Source organism: Hypanus sabinus, chromosome 5 (genome assembly GCF_030144855.1).
Source record: "Hypanus sabinus isolate sHypSab1 chromosome 5, sHypSab1.hap1, whole genome shotgun sequence".
Taxonomy (NCBI): Eukaryota; Metazoa; Chordata; class Chondrichthyes; order Myliobatiformes; family Dasyatidae; genus Hypanus; species Hypanus sabinus.
The window spans coordinates 98,980,189-99,000,499 of record NC_082710.1 but is presented as its reverse complement, the minus strand read 5'-3'; the positions used below and the strand labels follow the sequence as shown (position 1 = coordinate 99,000,499).

The 20,311-nt window shown below is 37.2% G+C and overlaps 1 protein-coding gene and 1 long non-coding RNA gene across 2 annotated transcripts in view; one reads left to right on the top strand and one right to left on the bottom strand.

Moving 5' to 3' along the window:
• The window catches only part of arhgap15 (Rho GTPase activating protein 15), a 728,119-nt gene that overhangs the window by 189,783 nt on the left and 518,025 nt on the right, over positions 1-20,311 (bottom strand). The gene's annotated exons all lie outside the window — the stretch shown is intronic.
• Positions 2,275-13,997, top strand: LOC132394293 (uncharacterized). Its single transcript, XR_009512259.1, has 3 exons — positions 2,275-2,474; positions 3,016-3,165; positions 12,815-13,997. It is a non-coding gene; the product is annotated as an uncharacterized LOC132394293 (long non-coding RNA).

Here is a 20,311-nt window from a genome sequence, read left to right as displayed (position 1 = left end):
GCCTCAAATTTCCAACCCTCATCTTTTATTTCCAACTATTGAACCAGGATCATCACCTCTTCTAAATACATTGTGCAGAACTCACTAACACTTGTGGACAAGGCAACAATAGTTATCCTGCCAGCTCTTACTCTATTCCCCACTCTGGCCTTTTACCTCTTCTCACCTGCTCATCACTTCTCCCTGGTGCCCCTCCTCCTTCCCTTTCTCCTATGGTCCACTCTCCCCTACTATCAGATTCGTTCTTCTCCAGCCCTTTACCTTTCCCTCCTATCTGGCTTCCCTATCATCTTCTAGCTGGCCTTCTTCCCCTCCCTGCACTTTTGTATTCTGCAGTCTTACCCCTTTCTTTTCAGTCCTGAAGGCTCTTGAGCTGAAACGTCAACTGTTTGTTCATTTCCATGGATGCTGCCTGACCTGCTGAGTTCCTCCAGCATTTTGTATGTGATGCTTTGGATTTGAAGCAACAACAGACATACTTGAGTTTAACAGCTTTATAATGAGTTCTTTGGGCTTGTGCAGGGTGCTGGCAGTTTTTAGATCACCTGAACTGGTTTATCGCTGTTTAGCGACTGTTGTTAATCGTTTAGAGATCCTTGTGCTTTTCTCAAGCAACTTGATCTTTTTAACGTGGTCTCATTGTGCCTTCTGTTTAAGCTTGCTATGTTTATTTTAGTAGGCACTGGGATTCTGTGTTATTTGTATTATTTAAGTGGATGCTCAATTAGCACTAATCGCAGAGTCCTTGCTTTGGGAATGATCTGTCTCACAGAGTCACTTGGTTGTGCCACCGATGTTCTGCTGGAATTCCGATGAATAAGCTCTTATTTCTGTCTCTACATGGAGTCAGTCGTTCCTCTGCACCTCAAGTCAGACATTGCCAGCGTACACCGTGACAAGTTAACCTGATAGAAACCAAAACCGACTTACCTTTGATCCTTATGGTGTAGACAGTGCTGGTCATTACTAGATTTGTTTATGATATTATTAAATTAGTTTCTTGGTGCTGTTGAAGCTGATGCAAATAATTAACACACATTTGTTTGGAAAGTGGAAAATAGGCAGATTGGGATTCAATGGTTTCCTTCCATTCCTGTACCACAACATGCTTATCCTTCTGTTATTCCCCCAGGGAGAAACACTGAAATGTGCTATTTGAGGAACTATATCTTGCTTAGGATGTTGGATAATTGCTTGGTTTTTCACCTTGCCTTGATGTACTGTTACCTTTTAAGTTCTACCCATCTTTACATTATGTTTCAACCTTGACTGATTTACAAGTTACTGTCTTCTTGTCTCATAATTAGGTTTCTTTCTTTATTGAGATCTGGAACATGCACAGTGGTTGTAAAGTACCTTCAATCTGTTGAATGACTGTACTTGATAATCACAGTGCATCTATTTTATTGGCTTCCTTTTGAGATGGCAAAATCCCAGGAAATGATGGCAGAATTCCCTCTCTAAAAGGCTCAGAGTCTTAAGGACTATTACTGTTCAATGTGCCAATGTGAATAACCATCCATTAAAAATCCTAATATTTTTATTGATACACTGAGTAAGAGCATTATAAATGTTACATTTAGAAGTAAACAGATTCATTATTCTAATATAATATTAATCCAAATGTACAGTTATAATGCATAACAATCATTTAAATTATACAGAGTTCTGAACAGTTGCCCAGTTATTAGTTTCAAACTTCTGCACACCAAAAATTGTCGAACACTTTCACATATTGAATTCAGATTTCATTTGTCATTACTACATTAAGGAATTTGTGTTTTTTTAAATCAAGGAGAGGTAAATATTGCATAATATCCAGTAAATTAAGGAACATAGACAGAAGCATTGTCTGTTCATGGGAACCAACAGAAATGTTTATCTGAGCAAGTTACTTGGTCTACATCCAAATCAAATTGTTGTATTCTTTGCTTCCAAAGCTGCTAGTTGCAATAATTAACAGAGAAAAGCACTCACTTTAAGTTAGGAGAGACTATTATACTGAAGGGGACATGAAAAGATAATGGTCTGCACCAGACTATAGCTATGTCATTGACACAAGAAATTCTGCATTTGCTGAAAGTCTTGAGCAGCACATAGAAAATTCAGGAGGAACTCAGCAAGACAGGCAGTATTTATGAAAGGAAGTAAACAGTCGACATCTTGTGCTAAAACCCTTCCTCAGTATCAAAAGAAAGTGGATAGAAATTATGTCAAAGGACTGCTGAGAGGATCATCAGGGTCTCTTTTCCACCCAAACAAGATATTTATGTGGAGTGCTGCATAAGCAGGGCCCTTAGGATTGTTAATGATCCCTCCCATCGATCCAACAATCCCTATGACCACTCCTACTATCAGGAAGGAGATACCATAACATTAAGACAAAGACTGTTTGGACGAGAAACAGCTTCTTTCCCCTGGCCATGAGACTACAGAACTCTCCGCTAGCATCCAGGTCTCCAGACTTGTAAAACGTTAGTAGTGTAATGCTGTTAACTTCTTAACTTGTATCATAAATGTACTTTATTATTTGTTAATTTATTTGCGGGACTATTACTTTATGTCGTGTCATAAGAATCATATTTATGTTGTGTGTTGAATATTCATTATAGCAAAAAGAAATTTACACTGGATGAAGAAAAAGTAGGATAAGATGGCAATGAAATCACATAAATACTGTAATAATGAAATCATTATTAATAATTTAAATTAAAATCATTTGTTTACTTAATTCTTCAGAATCTCCAGCACACTCATGTAACCTTCTAAACCTCTGCAAATCAAATACTAATTCACTAAATTAATTGAATTGACAATCTAGTTAAATACTCTATATTTTTGTTTCTATTAATGTTTTGGAGACCTAGCGGGCCTTGTGAGGCATCAGCTGGTTGGGGTCAACCATGGATGCTGCACCCTACCTATCTATCACCTGTCAATACACAAATCTGTATGCAAGCCAGGGCGGTACAGTATGAAGAACAAGCTGATACCCTCTTCACCCTCTTCTCACAGCTGATAAATCCGAAGGAGCAGCATTGACTGATACAGTTTGGCTCCAGTGACATCGCAGGAGTTGTAGGTCAGCGTTGAACTTAACATGGGACTGGCTTGAGGACTCCAGCTCTGGATTCATCCTCAGGATTTACTTCTGAAGCCTATACCGTGAGTGGGGGGGGGGTGGGGTGGAGAGATTTGAGATCAGTGTTTCCTTCTTCTCGATCAACTGCCAATCATGGCTGATAAGCCCCATCTTCCCAAAGTGACTCGTTTTAAGTTGCCAGTAACCTTTTAAGGTGCTTTTGCCCCTTGTCCTGTGAGTTGAAACAGTTCTAGCAAGCTTAGTAACTAAGCCACACATGAAGGCCAGGAGCTGGACTTGGTTTTCAGAGGCTATTTGAGATGCATGCCATTGGTAACACTTAATAGGTAGTTGGGGCTTATCCCACTACCCTCTTCTTGGTTTTGATATCACGGTTATTGGCTTAGTTTGAAACAAGACATTAATGGACAAACTTTGCTATTCAACGCTGTGTTTCTGCTCCTACATGCTCTTCAATATTCTTAAACTTATTTTTTATTTTCCAAGTAAACTCATTAGATTGATTCCTGGACTGGAAGAGTGTTCAAGGGGACAGAGATTAACAGCCAAGGCTGGGGTATGTAGATCCATGGATCACAGCCTCAGAATTACGCATCAACTATTCAGGATTATGATGAGAAGATTGTTTTTCATCCAGAGGATAGTGTATCCTTAAAATCTTTTACCCTCGTGGGCCATGGAATTTGAATCAATGACTATGGGTTAATAGTTAATGAATCAGTGGATTTTTGGATATTTTGGAAACAAAATATATTGGGTTACTAGAGGGAAGTATTGCCCAGATAAAATATGATCTCATACGAATGGCAGAGGAGGTGCAAGTAGTTATTTGGCTTATTTGTGCTTCTGTTTCTTACATAAGTTTGTATTTCCTCTTCGGCTTTTGAAATATTCACACTAAGCATGACAGCTTTTGTAAAAATTATCGTAATTAAACTGACTAGAATAATTGAACAGGTTATATGTACATAATGAATCAAATCAACAGGGTGTATGCAAGAGTTTGCTTGCAATGGGCAAAGCTCATAAAGGCACATGTAACTAACAATATATCACAGAGTCTAAGAACTTTGCTGTTAGAAATGGCTGGTTATACCCTTGTACCCTAATCCACTTGCCACACCTATCAACTATAAGAGCCCAGATAAAAGTTTTGATTAGAGATGCAGCTGGCTGTTTCAAATTACAAGATCATATCTATTAGCCTTTCTCTGTCTACACACAATAACTTCGGAATGCCTCATTAACTTTTATCACAGTTCCAGATTAGTTTGTTTCCTCCCATGTATTCTGCCTCTGAATTTAGCTTGTGAAAAAACATCAACACGCACAACTTCTTGTTGCTTACTAATTTTGAAATGCAAGTGTGAACGATGGAGCTTAATTGTTACTTTAGTAGTTATTTACAATTACTTTACAAATAGGTGTTGCCCATCATTATATTAATGAATATTGATATCATTGTGATATTGCTTGAATACAGTTACTCCAATATTCTTGCAGTTTCATCACACAAATGTTGAGTTATTATGCACAAAAATCTGCATTGAGAGAACAACTGACTTCTCTACTCACTTCAAAAGTGATTTATTGTATGATTGTGCTTAACATCAACTGGAGTACATAAAACTGTTGAAATCTGTACCGAAACAATGTTTTTGGACAGGAAGACACCCTTTGATGACTTATGTACTTAATGACCTAAATTTTAGAACATTAGACAATTTTCAGCAGCACACACACCCCAACCATTCATTTGTATCTGGATACCGAACTTAAAATTGAAATACTTCGAGTTGAAAAGTATTTTCTCTGCCATGGTGCATAGTCAGTATGTGCAAAAGCAATTTGAAAGGAATTGATACTGTGTTAATTCACTTTTAAAAAAGAGACAAAATGATTTAATAAAAATAGGTTTGACACTTACACATACAGAAGAATTTTTGCAGTCCTTACTACCAGTAACACGTTGCAACATGGACAGTTTATGTCAGAGGTTCTCAACCTTTTTCATGCCATGGACCCCTACGATAAACTAAGGGCTCTATGCACCCCGGGTTATGAACTCCCGATTTAGGGCTCGTTTAAGATTCCATGCTACCAGCAAAGACCTGACTCACAGCTGTGCCAGTGAGATTCTGTGCATGGTTTTCTTACAGTGCTCAAACTTGAGCAAAGGAACTCCAAATTCAAATGCATGAGGGCTTGAATCCTTTATTACAGATCCATTAATTTAGAATCATAAAGTTATAAAACATGGAAACAACTCTTAAGGCTCACTGCATCTACAGTTTTATGGAAGTCCCACACACACACACACACACACACACACACACACACACACACACACACACACACACACACACACACACACACACACACACACACACACACACCCTCCCCCCACCTCCCCAAAGACTTTTGCAGAGTACTGAAGTAATTTTATATATTGCACTGCACCACTGCCACAGAAAAGAACAAATTTCATAACATAATTGAGTGATGATAAACTTGATTCTGATATGAATCTCTATTGTGGACTGAGAATAGGAAGGGGGCAGGGAGAGGAAATCATGGTTGGGAAACAGAGAAGGGAGAAGGGAGGGAGTGGGAAGCACCAAAAGGCCATTGTAAAATGATCAATAAGTGAATTGTTTGGAATCAAATAACCTTGTCTGGTGTCCCAGCGTTGCGTGTGTCTGTTCCTGTGTCACACCCCGTCCCTGGCACTTCCTCTCTGCCACCTGTCCCTCACCCCCACTGCAGTGCTTCACCCTCGTCATTCCCAACATCCTTTGCTCCCACCAGATTTACAAACTGGCTCTCAACTCCACGTTGCAAAAACCTTAGGCATCCTAGCTATATATATATGCCTAAGACTTTTGCACAGTACTGACTGTGCAAAAGACTTTTGCCGACGATAATGCTGATCTATTCTATTCCTATTTTTCTGCATCAATTCCATATCCCTTTAAGTCTTGCTCAATGAAATACCTGTCATCTTAAATGTTGTTGCTATCCCTGCCTCCTTCACTTTTTCTGGCACCTTAGTACAGCTATTAAGTTTGTTTTGTGTGAAAGAATTGTCAAATCTCCTTTAAGCCTCCTTCCCTTCATCTTCTATCTATGCCCACTAAGTTTTCGGTACACCAAGCACAGGATAGAGATCTTGGCTACCTATCCTATCTCTGCTGCTTGATCTTATCGTCTCATAGTCTCCTTCACTCCACGAAAAATATATATGATCTATCCAATTGCTCCCTATATCATCGTTAATATTTTCTGCACCATGTCTAGTTTAATTATATCCTTCCTATGGTGTGATGACCAGAACTGCACACAATATTCCAAATAAGGCCTAAGCAACATTTTGCTTAACTGTTTCAAATTTCTTGATTCCCTACCTATAAAATCTAACTGTCTCAGCTTCATCCACCAACACCTTCGGCGTAAAATTTCAAATCCAGGTTCTTTAAGTGAAGAAATCCTTTGCATCTCAATCGTAAATAGGTGATCACTTAATTCTGAGAGTGCCCTCTTGTTCTAGTTTCTACAACAAAGGAAGCATTCTTCTATCATTTACCCTGTTGAGTCCTTTTGGAATTTTATATGCTCCAATAAAATCACCTCATATTCAAGCTTGAAACTTTCCATGAGGTAATCCCTCCCATATGCAGGATCATCCTGGAGAAGCTGCTCTGAATTCCCTCTATATATCTCCCTGAAGTAAGAGTGTTCTGTGTGCAGTGTAAGATTTCTTTGCTTTTGTACACCAATTCCTTTGTTATTTAAGTCAGCGTTCTATTAACTTTCTTGATCACCTGTTGGACATGTGCTGGATTTTTACATTTCGTGTACAAGGTCCCCTAAATCCCCTTGTGCTGCTTATTTCTGAAATTTCACTCTATTTAAATAACCATCTGCTTTATCACTCTTCATTCCAAATGGAATACTTGTTCCCACTTTATATACTTTCCCATTTTGTATTTCTAAACTTATGCCCACTCACTTAATAACTAGTTCTCACTGTATACTCTTTGTATCCTACTTACAATTCACTCTCTGCTCTACTTTTGAGTCACCCATTAATATGGTTACAGGACATTCACTTTCTGCCTCCAATAAATGGCCACAGCACTGATACTTGACACTCCACTAGTTACAATTGAAAAACCTGAGATGTTCTGCAGATGCTGGAAATCTAAAGCAACACACAGTGCTGGAGGAACTCAGCAGGTGAGGCAGCTTCTCTGGAAATTAACAAACACTCAATGTTTTGGGCTATGATCCTTTATTAGGACAGGAAATGAAGGGGAAAGATGCCAAAATAAAAAGGAGAACAGGGGAGGGGAAGGAGGTAACAAGTGAAGCCAGGTAGGTGGGAAAGGTAAAGGGATAGAGAGGAAGAAATCTGATAGGAGAGGAGAATGGATCACAGGAGAAAGAGAAAGAAGGGACCCAGAGGGAGGTGATAGTCAGGTGAGAAGATGTAAGAGGCCAGATTAGGGAATAGAAGAAGAGGGCGAGGAGGGAATTCTTTTCTTATATCAGAAGGAGAAATCAATATTCATCCCATCAGGAAGGAGGCTACCTAGATGGAAGATAAGGTATTGCTCCTTCACCCTGATGATAATCTCATCATCACACAAGGAGGCCATGAACCAACATGTCAGAATGGGAATGTGAATCAGAATCAATTTAAAGTGTTTGGCCATCGGAAAGTTCTGCTTTTGGCAGATGGAGACAAGATAAGCTACGAGGGCAGTCCCCCAATTTATGGCGGTTCTCACCAGTGCAGAGGACGCTGCATTGGGAGTACTGGAGACAATAGACAACCCCAGCAGACTCATGGGGTGAAATGCTGCCTCTCTTGGAAAGACTGTTTGGGGTCCTGAATGGAGATGAGGGAAGGGGTGTGCTTGCAGGTGACCACTTGTAGGGATTTGTGTTGGGAGGGACAAATGGACAAGCTGCTGGACTAGTTACAAGTTGCAATTTTAAAAACGATCGTATTTTCCTTACCTATTGCGGTAGGCAATCTTCGACCTGCATCTTCACCTCCAACGCAATGACCTGTTACTTTGCAAGTTAACATTTTGCATGGGATTTTGTTGTTCACACCTTTTGAAAAGCCAAGTGTATTTCAACTACTTGTTCCTCTCTATCCACTCTGATTGATATCTCTAATAAATTTTGCCAGTGTTTTGCTAACTATGCTCAGATTGACTTCACATGGAATCACATAATGGTGTCTTAGTGGGAAATTCAACTGCTAAATAATTCAGGTTAGGCCCAATTCTAACCAAAGATCTCAAAAGTGAATCATTGACTCTGTTTCTCTTCCCACTGATGTGGCCTGACCTGCTGAAGGTTTACAGCACTTTCTGTTTTTGATTTGGACCCAGCTCAGTTTCAGCAACTCCATTGTTTTCAATGGGGATAAATGACAGTGAGATAGAGACATTGCAGGTAATTTACAGTACTGTGCAAAAGTCTCAGGCACATATATGTAGCCTGGGTGCCCAAGACTTTTGCACAGTTCTATATCTACTAAATGTTTACCAATATTAATAAAAACTTAAGACTCACAGATGTTGCTGTTTCAAAGGCAAATAAAGAGAGGATGGAGATGAATGTCTTTCCACAGTGTGCTTCAAATCAAATCGAAATAAATCCATGCAGGAAACAATATAAGAAACAGCTTACAGTACCGTGCAAAAACCTTAGGGCCTCTAGCTATATATGTGTATGCCCATAAGACTTCCACATAGTACTGTACATTTTTACAAAGATCAGCACAGTGGTGCTGCACTTTACTGTGCCAGCAGTAAGATCAGGGTACAATTCCCACTGCTATCTGAAAGGAGTTTGTACTTTCTCCCCATCGCCATGTGAGTTTCCTCTGGGTGCTCCAGTTTCCTCCCACATTCCAAAGATGTACAGATCAGGGTTAGTAAGCATGCTAAGGTAGTGCCAGAAGCATGGTGATGTTTGTGGACTGCTCCCAGCATATTCTTGTTCAAATCATGCATTTCTAATGGAATACAACCATAGATTTCTTTCTTCCAAGAATCTATACTTAAATGTGAATCCGATTTCCAAGTAACTGCAATAGCTTTTTTGGCTACTGCCAGTGCAATTTTTATAAATTCTTTCTGATACTTATTTAGTTTGAGTTTCGGTTTTATCCCTTCAATATCACCTAGTAAAAATAATATTGGATTATGAGGAAATTGTGTTCCTGTAATTTGTTCCAGTAAAAGTCTTAAATTTGTCCAAAAAGGTTGAATTTTAGAGCAAGACCATGTCGAATGTAAAAAAGTACCAGTTTCCTGGTTACATCGGAAACACTGATCCGATAAATTTGGATTAAATTTTTTTATTTTTTGTGGTGTAATATATAATTGATGTAGAAAATTATACTGCACTAATCTTAACCGAACATTTATTGTATTTGTCATACTGTCAAGGCATAGTCTTGACCAATTACTTATAATTTAAGAGATAAATATGAAACATTTTTGAAAATTTGGAGCCCTTATTTACAAAAGACAGGATTAAATATATAGATGCTTTTAAGATGAAACAATTGGTTACTAGGGGAAAGAAATAAATATACATATTAAAATTATTACGAACTCCATGGAGCATGTGGAGATCTTCCAACCACCAGGCATTCTTTCTTTCTTTCTTTCTTTCTTTCTTTCTTTTTTTTCTAAGGGGTAGTTAGGGGGGAGGGGTTAAGGGGAGGGGGTATGGGTTATATACATTGTTTTTTTTCATACTTTGTAATCATTTAAAAATGCAATAAAAAATTATTTAAAAAAAAAAAAAAAATCATGCATTTCACTCTGTATTTTGATGTTTCAATGTACAAACGTTTGTACGTGACAAATGAAACTAATCTTTCTTTCTTTCATTCATTCAATTGAGTTAACATATATGCCATATTTGATTTAATGTGTTTCAAAAATCCCTATTTAAAAATATTAGTATTATTTTCAATATATAAATGTTTCCGACTACTTGTGAATGGCAGATGTTCACAAGTAATAAAGCTCTTTGTTGCTGATTCAGCCATCAAAGCATTTCAGCTGGTTTTATGGTGGGACAGTCCTCTGTTGTTGTAATGGTAAAGTCTGCACTGATCTTCATCAGAGCTAGATTCATTCTGAAAGTTCATGGTGGAGGTTACAATCAAGATAAGTGTGGATTAATGTATATATGAGCAGCAACTCATATATACACTAATTCTGTAGTAGATTCATGAAAATACAGTCAGTTGATTAAAGAAAAAAAAACAGTTTTCTCACTATTAGATTGTGCTTTTAAAGGATGTACTGTTACAGGTTAGAGTGACTGTTTATAGAAATGACAAAAAAATCATTCCTGTGGCCTTCCAGCTGCTCCTTGTAACACAAGTCCAAATAACTGGGAATGAACAATTGCAGCTGTTCATTGATATTATTCTGGGATAATTCACACATAGATACCATTTTGTGAAATAATTGGTTTTAGTGCATTTTGCTTTGCAATTCTAAAAAAGAATAGTTTTATCTTTACTTCAAGAATGGGCGATCATTTTAGCACTAGTCAATGATCAAAATACATAATTCACATCTCATCTATGTGATGCATTCACCATTTTATCATGCTTTCATCATGATTTCAAGAAAAGAAACAGACTTACATGATGGAATGTGGGAAATAATTGTGAAATCATGTCCAATCCTCTTAAATCTGGGCTGTAATTTCTTGGCAAGACTTTACATGCTGAACTCAAGCTTTCCATTAAATGGTCATACTTAAATCTTTCCCACCTATCTCTGGATTATTGTTAAGTCACACAGGACAGGGAGAGCAAGCCTTTTAGTGACACACTTACAAATGTTTTTCAAATCACAAGAGATAGATTTCCTGTGAAAAAATAACAATTCTGTTCAGCAATGAAGGAAGTTTTCCCACATGATGGCACTTCCTGTCATCTGTGCACCATGAGTCAAAATCTATTTTTTGCATTTGTAGTTCTGCTTCCAGTTACCACAGTGAGTATTCCACTGCCAAAAACAATCCAAATTTAACAATTTTATTGCAAGAATATTCATTCCAGTTGTGTGATCAAAAAGAGTGGAGCTAGGAAAACCGGAATTGAGTTGTCGGTTTGCTTTACTTTGTTTTTGTAGTGATTCAGGTTTTGGTCACCTGTCCCAATATGTCAGGTCTAAAGAGAAATTTGAAAGCAGGGGCCAAGATGGGAAATAAACCACTCTGAACTTAGAACTGTGAAGCTTGTTTGATAATCACCCTATGAAACATCTTGGGATATTTTACAGTAAAGTTTTCTTTATTAAAAGAAGTTATTATAGGGAACCACATCTATCATTAAGATGGATTGTGGGTGTATCTACAAAGAAGGATTGCTTAATAATATAAAAGCCCAACATACACACATTAAACATTTCAATCAGCAGTATGCTGCCCAATTCTAGCTCTTTAAGAGTTGAAGTTGAAACTAAAGTATTCATTTTCTATTTATTCTATTAAAAAGTATCTACAAATATGTCTTTGGGTTATTGCAATTACTTTCCCTAATGTTTTCAATAATCTCCTATAATTCTATGGGATAGTTTAATAATTTGATTACACAGATATGGTAAGGCTTGGTTAACATTTTAAACCATACCATAATCTATCATACATTAGGGTGGTGTAGTAGCATAGTGGTTAGCATAATGCTTTACAGTACAGGTGATCCAGGTTCAATTCCCACCGCTGCCACTGACCAGTTTGTACTTTCTCCCCATGACCGCTTGGGTTTCCTCCCAGTGCTCTGGTTTCCTCCCACATTCCAAAGACATACTGGTTGGTAGGTTAATTGGTCATTGTAAATTGTCCCGTGATCAGGCCGGCATTAAATTAGGGGATCGCTGGATGGCATGGCTTGAAGGACCTATTCCGTGCGCAATCTCAATATTAAAATAAAAACAACTGCCATTATTCAAAGCAAATTTTAGCCATGCGCAACAGAGGAACTTTTGTGAGTTTGCAATCACATTGTTTGATCTTAACGGAGCCATATGCATTCATCAATTCCTTCAAACAAATGTGTCTTCTGACTTCAACAGGGTACAAAAAATTCAATGCATTTTATATTGGTTTTTCTGGTTAGCAATCAAGCTGCAAGTTTATTAACAGCATTTGTTCATATTTCAGGTTAACAGGATTGATTTAAATCCCTTTTGTCAAACTGGCTGGAAAGGTGCTAGATAAGAATGTACTGTAGAAGTTCTTGCCATTGTGGCCTTAGTGCAGTGGCCTATCTCAGAGTTGTTTAAAATATGTTTAATATTCTGTCATTAAATCTCTGCCAAAAATTCTGACTTTTCTACATGCCAATTGGCAATAATTCAGCTATATCAGTAAAAAAGCAAAGTGGTCCCATAAAGGCCAGTGTTTCATTGATCCTATTTTGGTTATTATTCTAAAACTTTATTGAGTATGTCCACAATAAAATGAATCCCAACGTTGTATATGGTGACATATACGTACTTTGAAAATAAAATTTACTTTGAACTTTGAACAATAGTGAGCGGAATATGAGTGAAATTTGAATGAGCAGTTAAAATCACCACAAACATTTCTACCCATCCCACAGCCTTTTTATTTCATCAGGTCCTGCACCTGAATTATTAACCGTTTCTCTTTTCACAGATGCAACTCAACCTGCAAAATGTTTCCAGTATTTGGCAACACACACAAAATGCTGGTGGAACACAGCAGGCCAGGCAGCATCTATAAGGCGAAGCACTGTCGACGTTTCGGGCCGAGACCCTTCATCAGTATTTTGCATTTGTTTTTGTTTCAGATTCCTAGCAGCTGCAGCTCTTCTATTTCTGAGCACATGGGAAAATTGCTTGATGGTAACACGGGAGAACTGTTCATGAATGTGCAAAATGAGCTATGGTTCATTAGTTCAGTAGTTCAGTAGTTCATGAACTACTGGATAAAGCTAACAGGTTAAAGACCTGGAGCTAGAAGATACCCAAGCAAGTCAATGCCACTCTAGAAAGTTCCAACTTTCTCTCTCTGATGTTCTATTCCCTTTAGGATCTTCTGAATCCTCGACCTCGCTCATCCTCACTCTCATCATCAGACCAAGACTTATTACTTTGGTCATCTCTGGGACCTTCCATTGAACAAGCTGTTGCTCATACCCTTTGGCCACTTGCCATATCCTATTGTTTTTCCTGATTAACTGACTGGAAGCATGCGGATGAGAGCTTGGAGTTAAATTGCCTTGCCCTCACACCATTGAGGTTATTGTGGTTTTCTAGCTTTTCCCACTGAATTAAAATTGTGATTTAAAACAATGATTTGGCAAAAGAAGATTAAGTCATGCATTCAGCAGAGCATCAGACTGGAAGGCCAACAAAAGACTGTGAGAATGGCTGAGAGGATCATAAGGGTCCCCCTACCATTCACTGGGAATATTTATCCCAGAATGCTGCACATGTAGGGCCCTTAGCATGATCAAGGATCCCACCCATCCATGCAGCAGCCTCTTTGACACTCTACCATCAGGCAAGAGACTCCGATGGATTTAGACAAGAATGCTCAGAATGGGAAACAGTTTTTTCCATAGGCCCTTAGGCTCCTGGACTTCCTGCCACTTCGCATTCAAAGTGCCAATGATTAATTTGCTCTGTATCATACAACATTTAATTTATGCACTTTACTTTGTTTATCTATGCGTAACTCATTTGTAGATTTAATTCTTATTTTCCTAAGATATTGCGTGTTATGTGTACTATCGTGCTTTACACCATGGTCCTCAGAAACGTCTCATTTAACGGTATCGATGTACATAGTTAAGTATACAATAAACTTGACTTGATAAAACCACAAATAACATACATGCCACAGTACTTTCTTTATACTATATATGTAGAAATTTATCATCAAAAATAGAAAATAAATGATCTGAGAAAAAATATGTCAGCAGCTTTTGGAAAAAAACAGGTTAATGGACAGGAAATTGTGCAATGTGAAATGCAGAGCGGCTGCTATAAATTACATTTTAGATAACAACAACTTGTATGTGGAGAAACATTTAAGAGTACTCCATGGACAGCTTGACTGTGTTCAGCTGATTGGCAGCATGATGTGCAGGTCACTGATCTAGAGAGATGCATATTGTAAATTGTGTGCCAAAGATGGAAATTACATCATGTATGTAAATGTACATTGAGCTCCGGGGCATCAACTACCCTTTAATCTATTCCAGTTTGAAATGAATCAAACTGTTTCAAGTCCGCCAATTTGTCCGAGGGAATGTGCACTATATGCAAAATATGGTTTACTTTTGCCAGTATTCTAACTCTGTTTGTTCAATACTAAAACAAAAAAGCGTACAAAATGGAACAGAGGACAATAATTGTAATCATCTGGATAATAGGCAATTGTGAAACTCAAATCATCAGTGACAAAATATGTAATTGTTATAACAAATAAACATTTCCAAAGCCACAGGAAAAGAAGTCAGGACCCAATGGTATAATTAATAATCATCTTAGTGGTTCCTTAACTGTTTGGAACATGAATCAGTGGGAGAAGAATCAAAGTGAAAGTTATATGATGAAAAGTGTTTGTTACAAAGGTCAGATCTTTGCCTGGCAAACTCTCTGAAAAAGCCTGGGAAAATACTGATCACACGTACAGCCAACATATTTAAAGCCAATAACCTCCCCATTTCTTTAAACACACATTTAAAAGTACCACTGGATACTGTCAAACAAAGACAGCAAAAGCACAACAGCTGCTGGGCAAATGGAGCTGGGAGATAATACTTGTCTATGACAGAATAACATTTAATACAATGGTGTTTCCTGCCAAGGGATAAATTAAAGATTGGTGGTTCTGAACCCTGATGAGGCTTGCTGGCATCAATCTCAGATGTGAACTCTTCTGCATATCCTTACCATCAAGGCATAAATGCTCCTCAAAGAAAACACCTAGAAAAAAGCACCTAGAACACCTAGCAAAACATATACAATTTAATATAATATTCTATGATTCTTTTCAAACTTAAGACATTGTTTGCTGATGTGCAAATTGTCACTACAGCTATATTTGCTAATATATTTCCTACTCTGGAAGAGGAATGTAGTTGCCTATAAAGCCAGTTGATGTAATTTCATTAGTATTGTCAACTTTCAGTTTAAAAATAAAAACTGTACAAATGAACAATGATAATGGAATTTTCAATGTAAATCTATGATAGAGATAGTAACCCATTACTTTAAGCACTCATGCACAAGCATTTATGTCTTTCTGTATTTTTCCTATTTTTTCAACTGACTGTCAATATTAAAATCATTGAATAGAGCAGAGTAAAATATATGAACTGAAGCTGGTCAGTGATAATGTGTTAGTGAATCAGATACTGATAACCTGATAGAAAAAGGCAGAACTCACTATTCATGAATGCATCTCCCTTGTGTTAAGTTCTACTCAAAGCAGAATTGCAATTCAATTGCCTATGCTATACTGTCTCAGGTTGAGGCATTGGCCATTCCGGACAGATTCAAGACCAACTCTTTTGGAGAGAGTGCTATAGCTTTCTATTAGAAAGAACTTCTTATCTTCAAAAACTTTAGGTGTTGACTCATTGAATGCATTTCAGGGAGAAACTGATAGTGATTTTGGACAGTAAGGGAATCATGGACATGCTGATCAGTTTAATATCTTATCATCTTCAATTCTGTGCATGGCCTGAATAAAGATACAGAAATGTGACTCATTTGATAGTTTTCAAAGGCATATCATAACCATAGTTGAATCATGATAAATGTAGCAGTGTGCCAATTTGTATTTATGTTTAGTTCAACATCTGAGTGAGATGAAGATTCCTATAACCTCAAAGTAAGACAAAGTTGAAAGTATATTTATTATCAAAGTCTATATGTATGTCACCATATATAATCCCAAGATTCATTTTCTTGCTAGCATTTTTCAATAGATCTGTAATAGAATAACAACCATAATAGAATCAATTAAAGACTGCACCAACTTGGGTGCTCAACATGTATTTTCTGCATATTTCTTTTAACTTCTAAGTACTGTATATATCCTATCAAAGAAACTATGCTCTCCAGTCTAATCTCTCATGGTTAACATTTAAAGCTATTTTGTTGTTCACTAAGGCTTTCTTAAGACATGGTTTAAAATCTAATAAAAGTAACAGGGGAGATGCTACTTTCTGACCTGCAAACATGCTGCCCTTAAATACAGCATGAATGAAATACAAAGAATACACGTAACTGCAGTAAAAACACATTTATTTCAAGTTTGCCCCTTGTTGCAGGTTTCATCTCCAAGCTTGCAACAAGGGGTTTTCAAATGAACTTTCAAATCAGGCTGTGAGCTGAAGGAAATGAACTGACTGCTTCTTCCTCTCATCCTCTGTGATCTAGCTTTTCACAAGACTTGCAAATCCACAAAGAATCTATGAATTTGGTTCCACCAATTCAGGATTCTTTCCAAAGCCTGTGGATATGTTGATGCTCAAACTATCACTGGAGTGAAACCTATTCATCATCATTTTAAAATGAGGTAAACCCAGAATGTTCCAATTCAAAACACCTCGACTTGAAAATACAGAATATATTAAAGGGATAACTGTTCCTCTTGACATAGGGATGGGAAACAACCATTTCAAGAGATGTAAGAAATAGACAAGGTTGTAATAAAATGGATACAATCAAAATGGGGTTACAATACTCAAACTGCAATATGTGATTTTTGTATCATAAAATAAGAATGTTTCCAAACTAACTTCAGCAACTTGCAAGAAAGTTGCAGCTGGACTGAACCCATATACATGAGGCAACAAACTCTTTCGAGTTGTTGTCAGGAAGAGTTATATTGAAAATCGTCTACAGTTAGAGATCTGTATGTGTGATTAATGTTAAAGCAGATAGGATGATTGCCTGTACAGATGGAAATAAATTCCTCCAAGTGAACATTGAGTGAGTAGTGTTCCAAGACAGAGTTTGGGAGGAGTTCCTGTTATAAAGTTACTATTTGGGTTAAAATTCAAACATATTTAAAGCCATTAGAGTACATAAGTCATATTAAAGCATGGTATGTTGCCATACTTGATGTTTTAGCATTTTTGATAGTTTCTTATAGAAGCTGAGTACCCCTTATCTGAAATTCCAATATCTGAAATCTTTTTGAGCTTTGCATGACGTCACAAATGGAAAATTCCACAAGGCACTGGGAAAGTTCCCAGGTGATGAGCAAGTCTCTGCACATCACAGACTGTTCCGAGAAGTGACCATAAATATGTAATGAACGGAAGTTAATGAAAAGTAGAAAAGCACCACATAAAGCAAAAAAATGAAGATCTCAATTGTAAATTGAAAGAGTGGATTCATCAGCGTCAGAACGAACATATGCCACTTAACGGTATGCTGATCATGAAACAAGCAAAAATCTATCATGACAAACTGAAAACTGAAGGTAATTGGGAATATTCAGCATGCTGGTTGCAGAAATTTAAGAAAAGGCATGGCATTACATTTAAAAAATATATTTTAAATATAAAAGTTTCTGCTGATCCTGAAGCAACAGAGAAATTCATTGATGAATTTGTGAAGATCATTGCTGGTGAAAATCTAACATTGCAGCAAGTTTACAATGCTGCTTGCGTTTATACCTTACATAAAACCTAAAAAAAGTAACATACAAATACAGTGTAAACTTGGCATCATAGGTGGAAATTGAAAGCCTGCTGTTGTTTGTTGTTCAACAACTCATTTGGGTATTCTCATGAAGCTGCTGTGCTGTTTTTCTGACCCTGCACACATTCATTTTATTAATGGGATGTAATAATTTTTAATGTTAAATACAGATTTGCGATGAACAAGTGTAAGACAAAGACTGTTTACCAGTAGCACATAAATTCAGATTTGGAAATGATGATGATCCCAAGCTGTCTCATTACGTACTCCAAAATCTAAAAAAAAAACCTGAAACCGGAAACATTTCCAGCCCCATTTCAGATACTATAGGGTACTTAAGCATATTAAATTGTTTGCAGTGGTGATATTTGCATTATTTTATTTTCACTGTTTACTCAGTTTGTCAGTGTTTAAGAGTTCTGGCTTTTTTTCTGCTCCACAAGCTTTGGCGAGTTTTACCCAATTTCAATGAGATTAGGCTTATCACAGGGGATAGGTATTAGAAACAACTAATTTGGAAGGTTATAGGAAAGATAGCTTCTTTGATTAATTTCATTCTTTCTTGGAGACAGTATGGAAATTGCAACCTTCGAAAGGGAAGTTTCAAATGCTGAGACTGAATGGCCCAAAACTAGATGTTTTCCAGCAATAAGCATATTACATCATTAAGTGCTGTTTCATTTTATAAACCTTTAGCATGATACTTTTCTTTAGTACTTACTCCATAAAGCTTCATCACTTGAAAGCAACAAATCAGTTGTTACATAAAATATGTATTGGTTTAATTATTTTAATTAGCAATACAGCCCCGAGTAGGCTCTTCCAGTCCTTCCAGTCATGCCGTCCCAGCAACTCCTGACAAACCCAATTAACTCTAATCAAATTTCAGGATAATAATCAATTAACCGATCTGGTATGCATTTGGAATGTGGGAGGAAAACAGGGGACCTGGAGAAAACCCACATCTTTCACGGAGAGGATATACAGAGACTCCTTATGGAATGGCGCCAGAATTGAACTCTGCAATCCATGACACCCTAAGCTGTAGTAGTGTTGTACTAGCCACAATGTTACTGTGGTGCTGTTAGATTGCAATGTTTACATGAGCTCTCAATTGGCTTAAGTGAAAATTGTGCCTTAAAGGAGAACCAAATGTTTACATTGTGGGCGTCATTTTAACTGATTTGAATTAAAATAACAAACACAGGTGATATCAAAATATTGGTGCATGATAGGGAAATTTTATGGCGATTTTCACGACCAGCAACCCAAAATCCATAAGATACACCCAAAGGTATTTAGGAAGCAAAACCTTTGTTGTCCAGTGTTATATCTTCACCACCACTTACAGGTAATTGGATTGCTCCCAATCAGATGGTGAATTCATAATTTTACAATTTTATGTGTTACCATTTGAATGCAATTTGGGGATATCCAGCTCCAGTCTTGTTATATTGTTATTTCTCTCAAATGAGATAGAGTGCTTCAAATGAAAGGAGGCTGCAACAATGGCAAAGACAATCCCACTTTACTGAATTTTAGCAAAAATATATCAAAGAAATGGAACAAAGAACAGGTTTGTTTCTGAAATATGACAGTGTTTCGATTAATTTTTATATGTGTTTATATTCTACTCTGGCTCAGTGGATAGTGCTCCCATCTTTGGTTGAGGAGGTTATGGTGTCAAGTCCACTTCAGAGACTTCAGGACAGAAATGCAAGCTGCTATTCCATTTCAGTCTTGAGGCAGGGGTTAACATCAGGTGGCTTTCTCACATGGTAGACATTCCAGAAGAGTGACCACTCATTTGCTGGCCAATATTTTTATCACAACTTCAAATTTGCTAAAATAGATTCGTTGTGCTTTACCACATCACTTTTGTTGGCGTTTGCTGCGGTGCAATTTAGCTACATATTTGTTACATTCTAGCCATTAAACCTTTTCTTCGACAATGAATAGTTAGGTAATTCTATAATCTGTTCTTTGGCATGCACCAAGTTTTTACAACAATTATATATAGAGAGAAGTACAGCACAGAAGCAGACCCTTTAGCCCATCTAGTTCATGCCAAAACCATTTAAACAGCCATATAATATAATGCTTAATTATATTTATTATTGATGTGTCTAGACCTTGTCAATCTCCTCATTGCAAAAGTTCAGGAGATACTGTTGGGTAAAAGGCTACTTGTCTTTTTCCTCAGGCTGGAGCTAAAACTAGGGTAAGGCTTCAGTCATTTGGAGCCAAGATATGGTGAAATTTACTATGTACTCAGAAAACCCTTAAACTACCTCATATGGTTTATGAATGGTCGGTTATGGAAGTATTTCAAGGTTGAGCCTGATAGATTTTTGGGCATATGGAAATCTGAGAAAATGAAGATCAGATTGTTAAGTGGACTTGAGTCACAAGATTAGCATTGATCTTGTTAAATAGTAGGCTTGGCTGAAGGGTCCACTTGCAC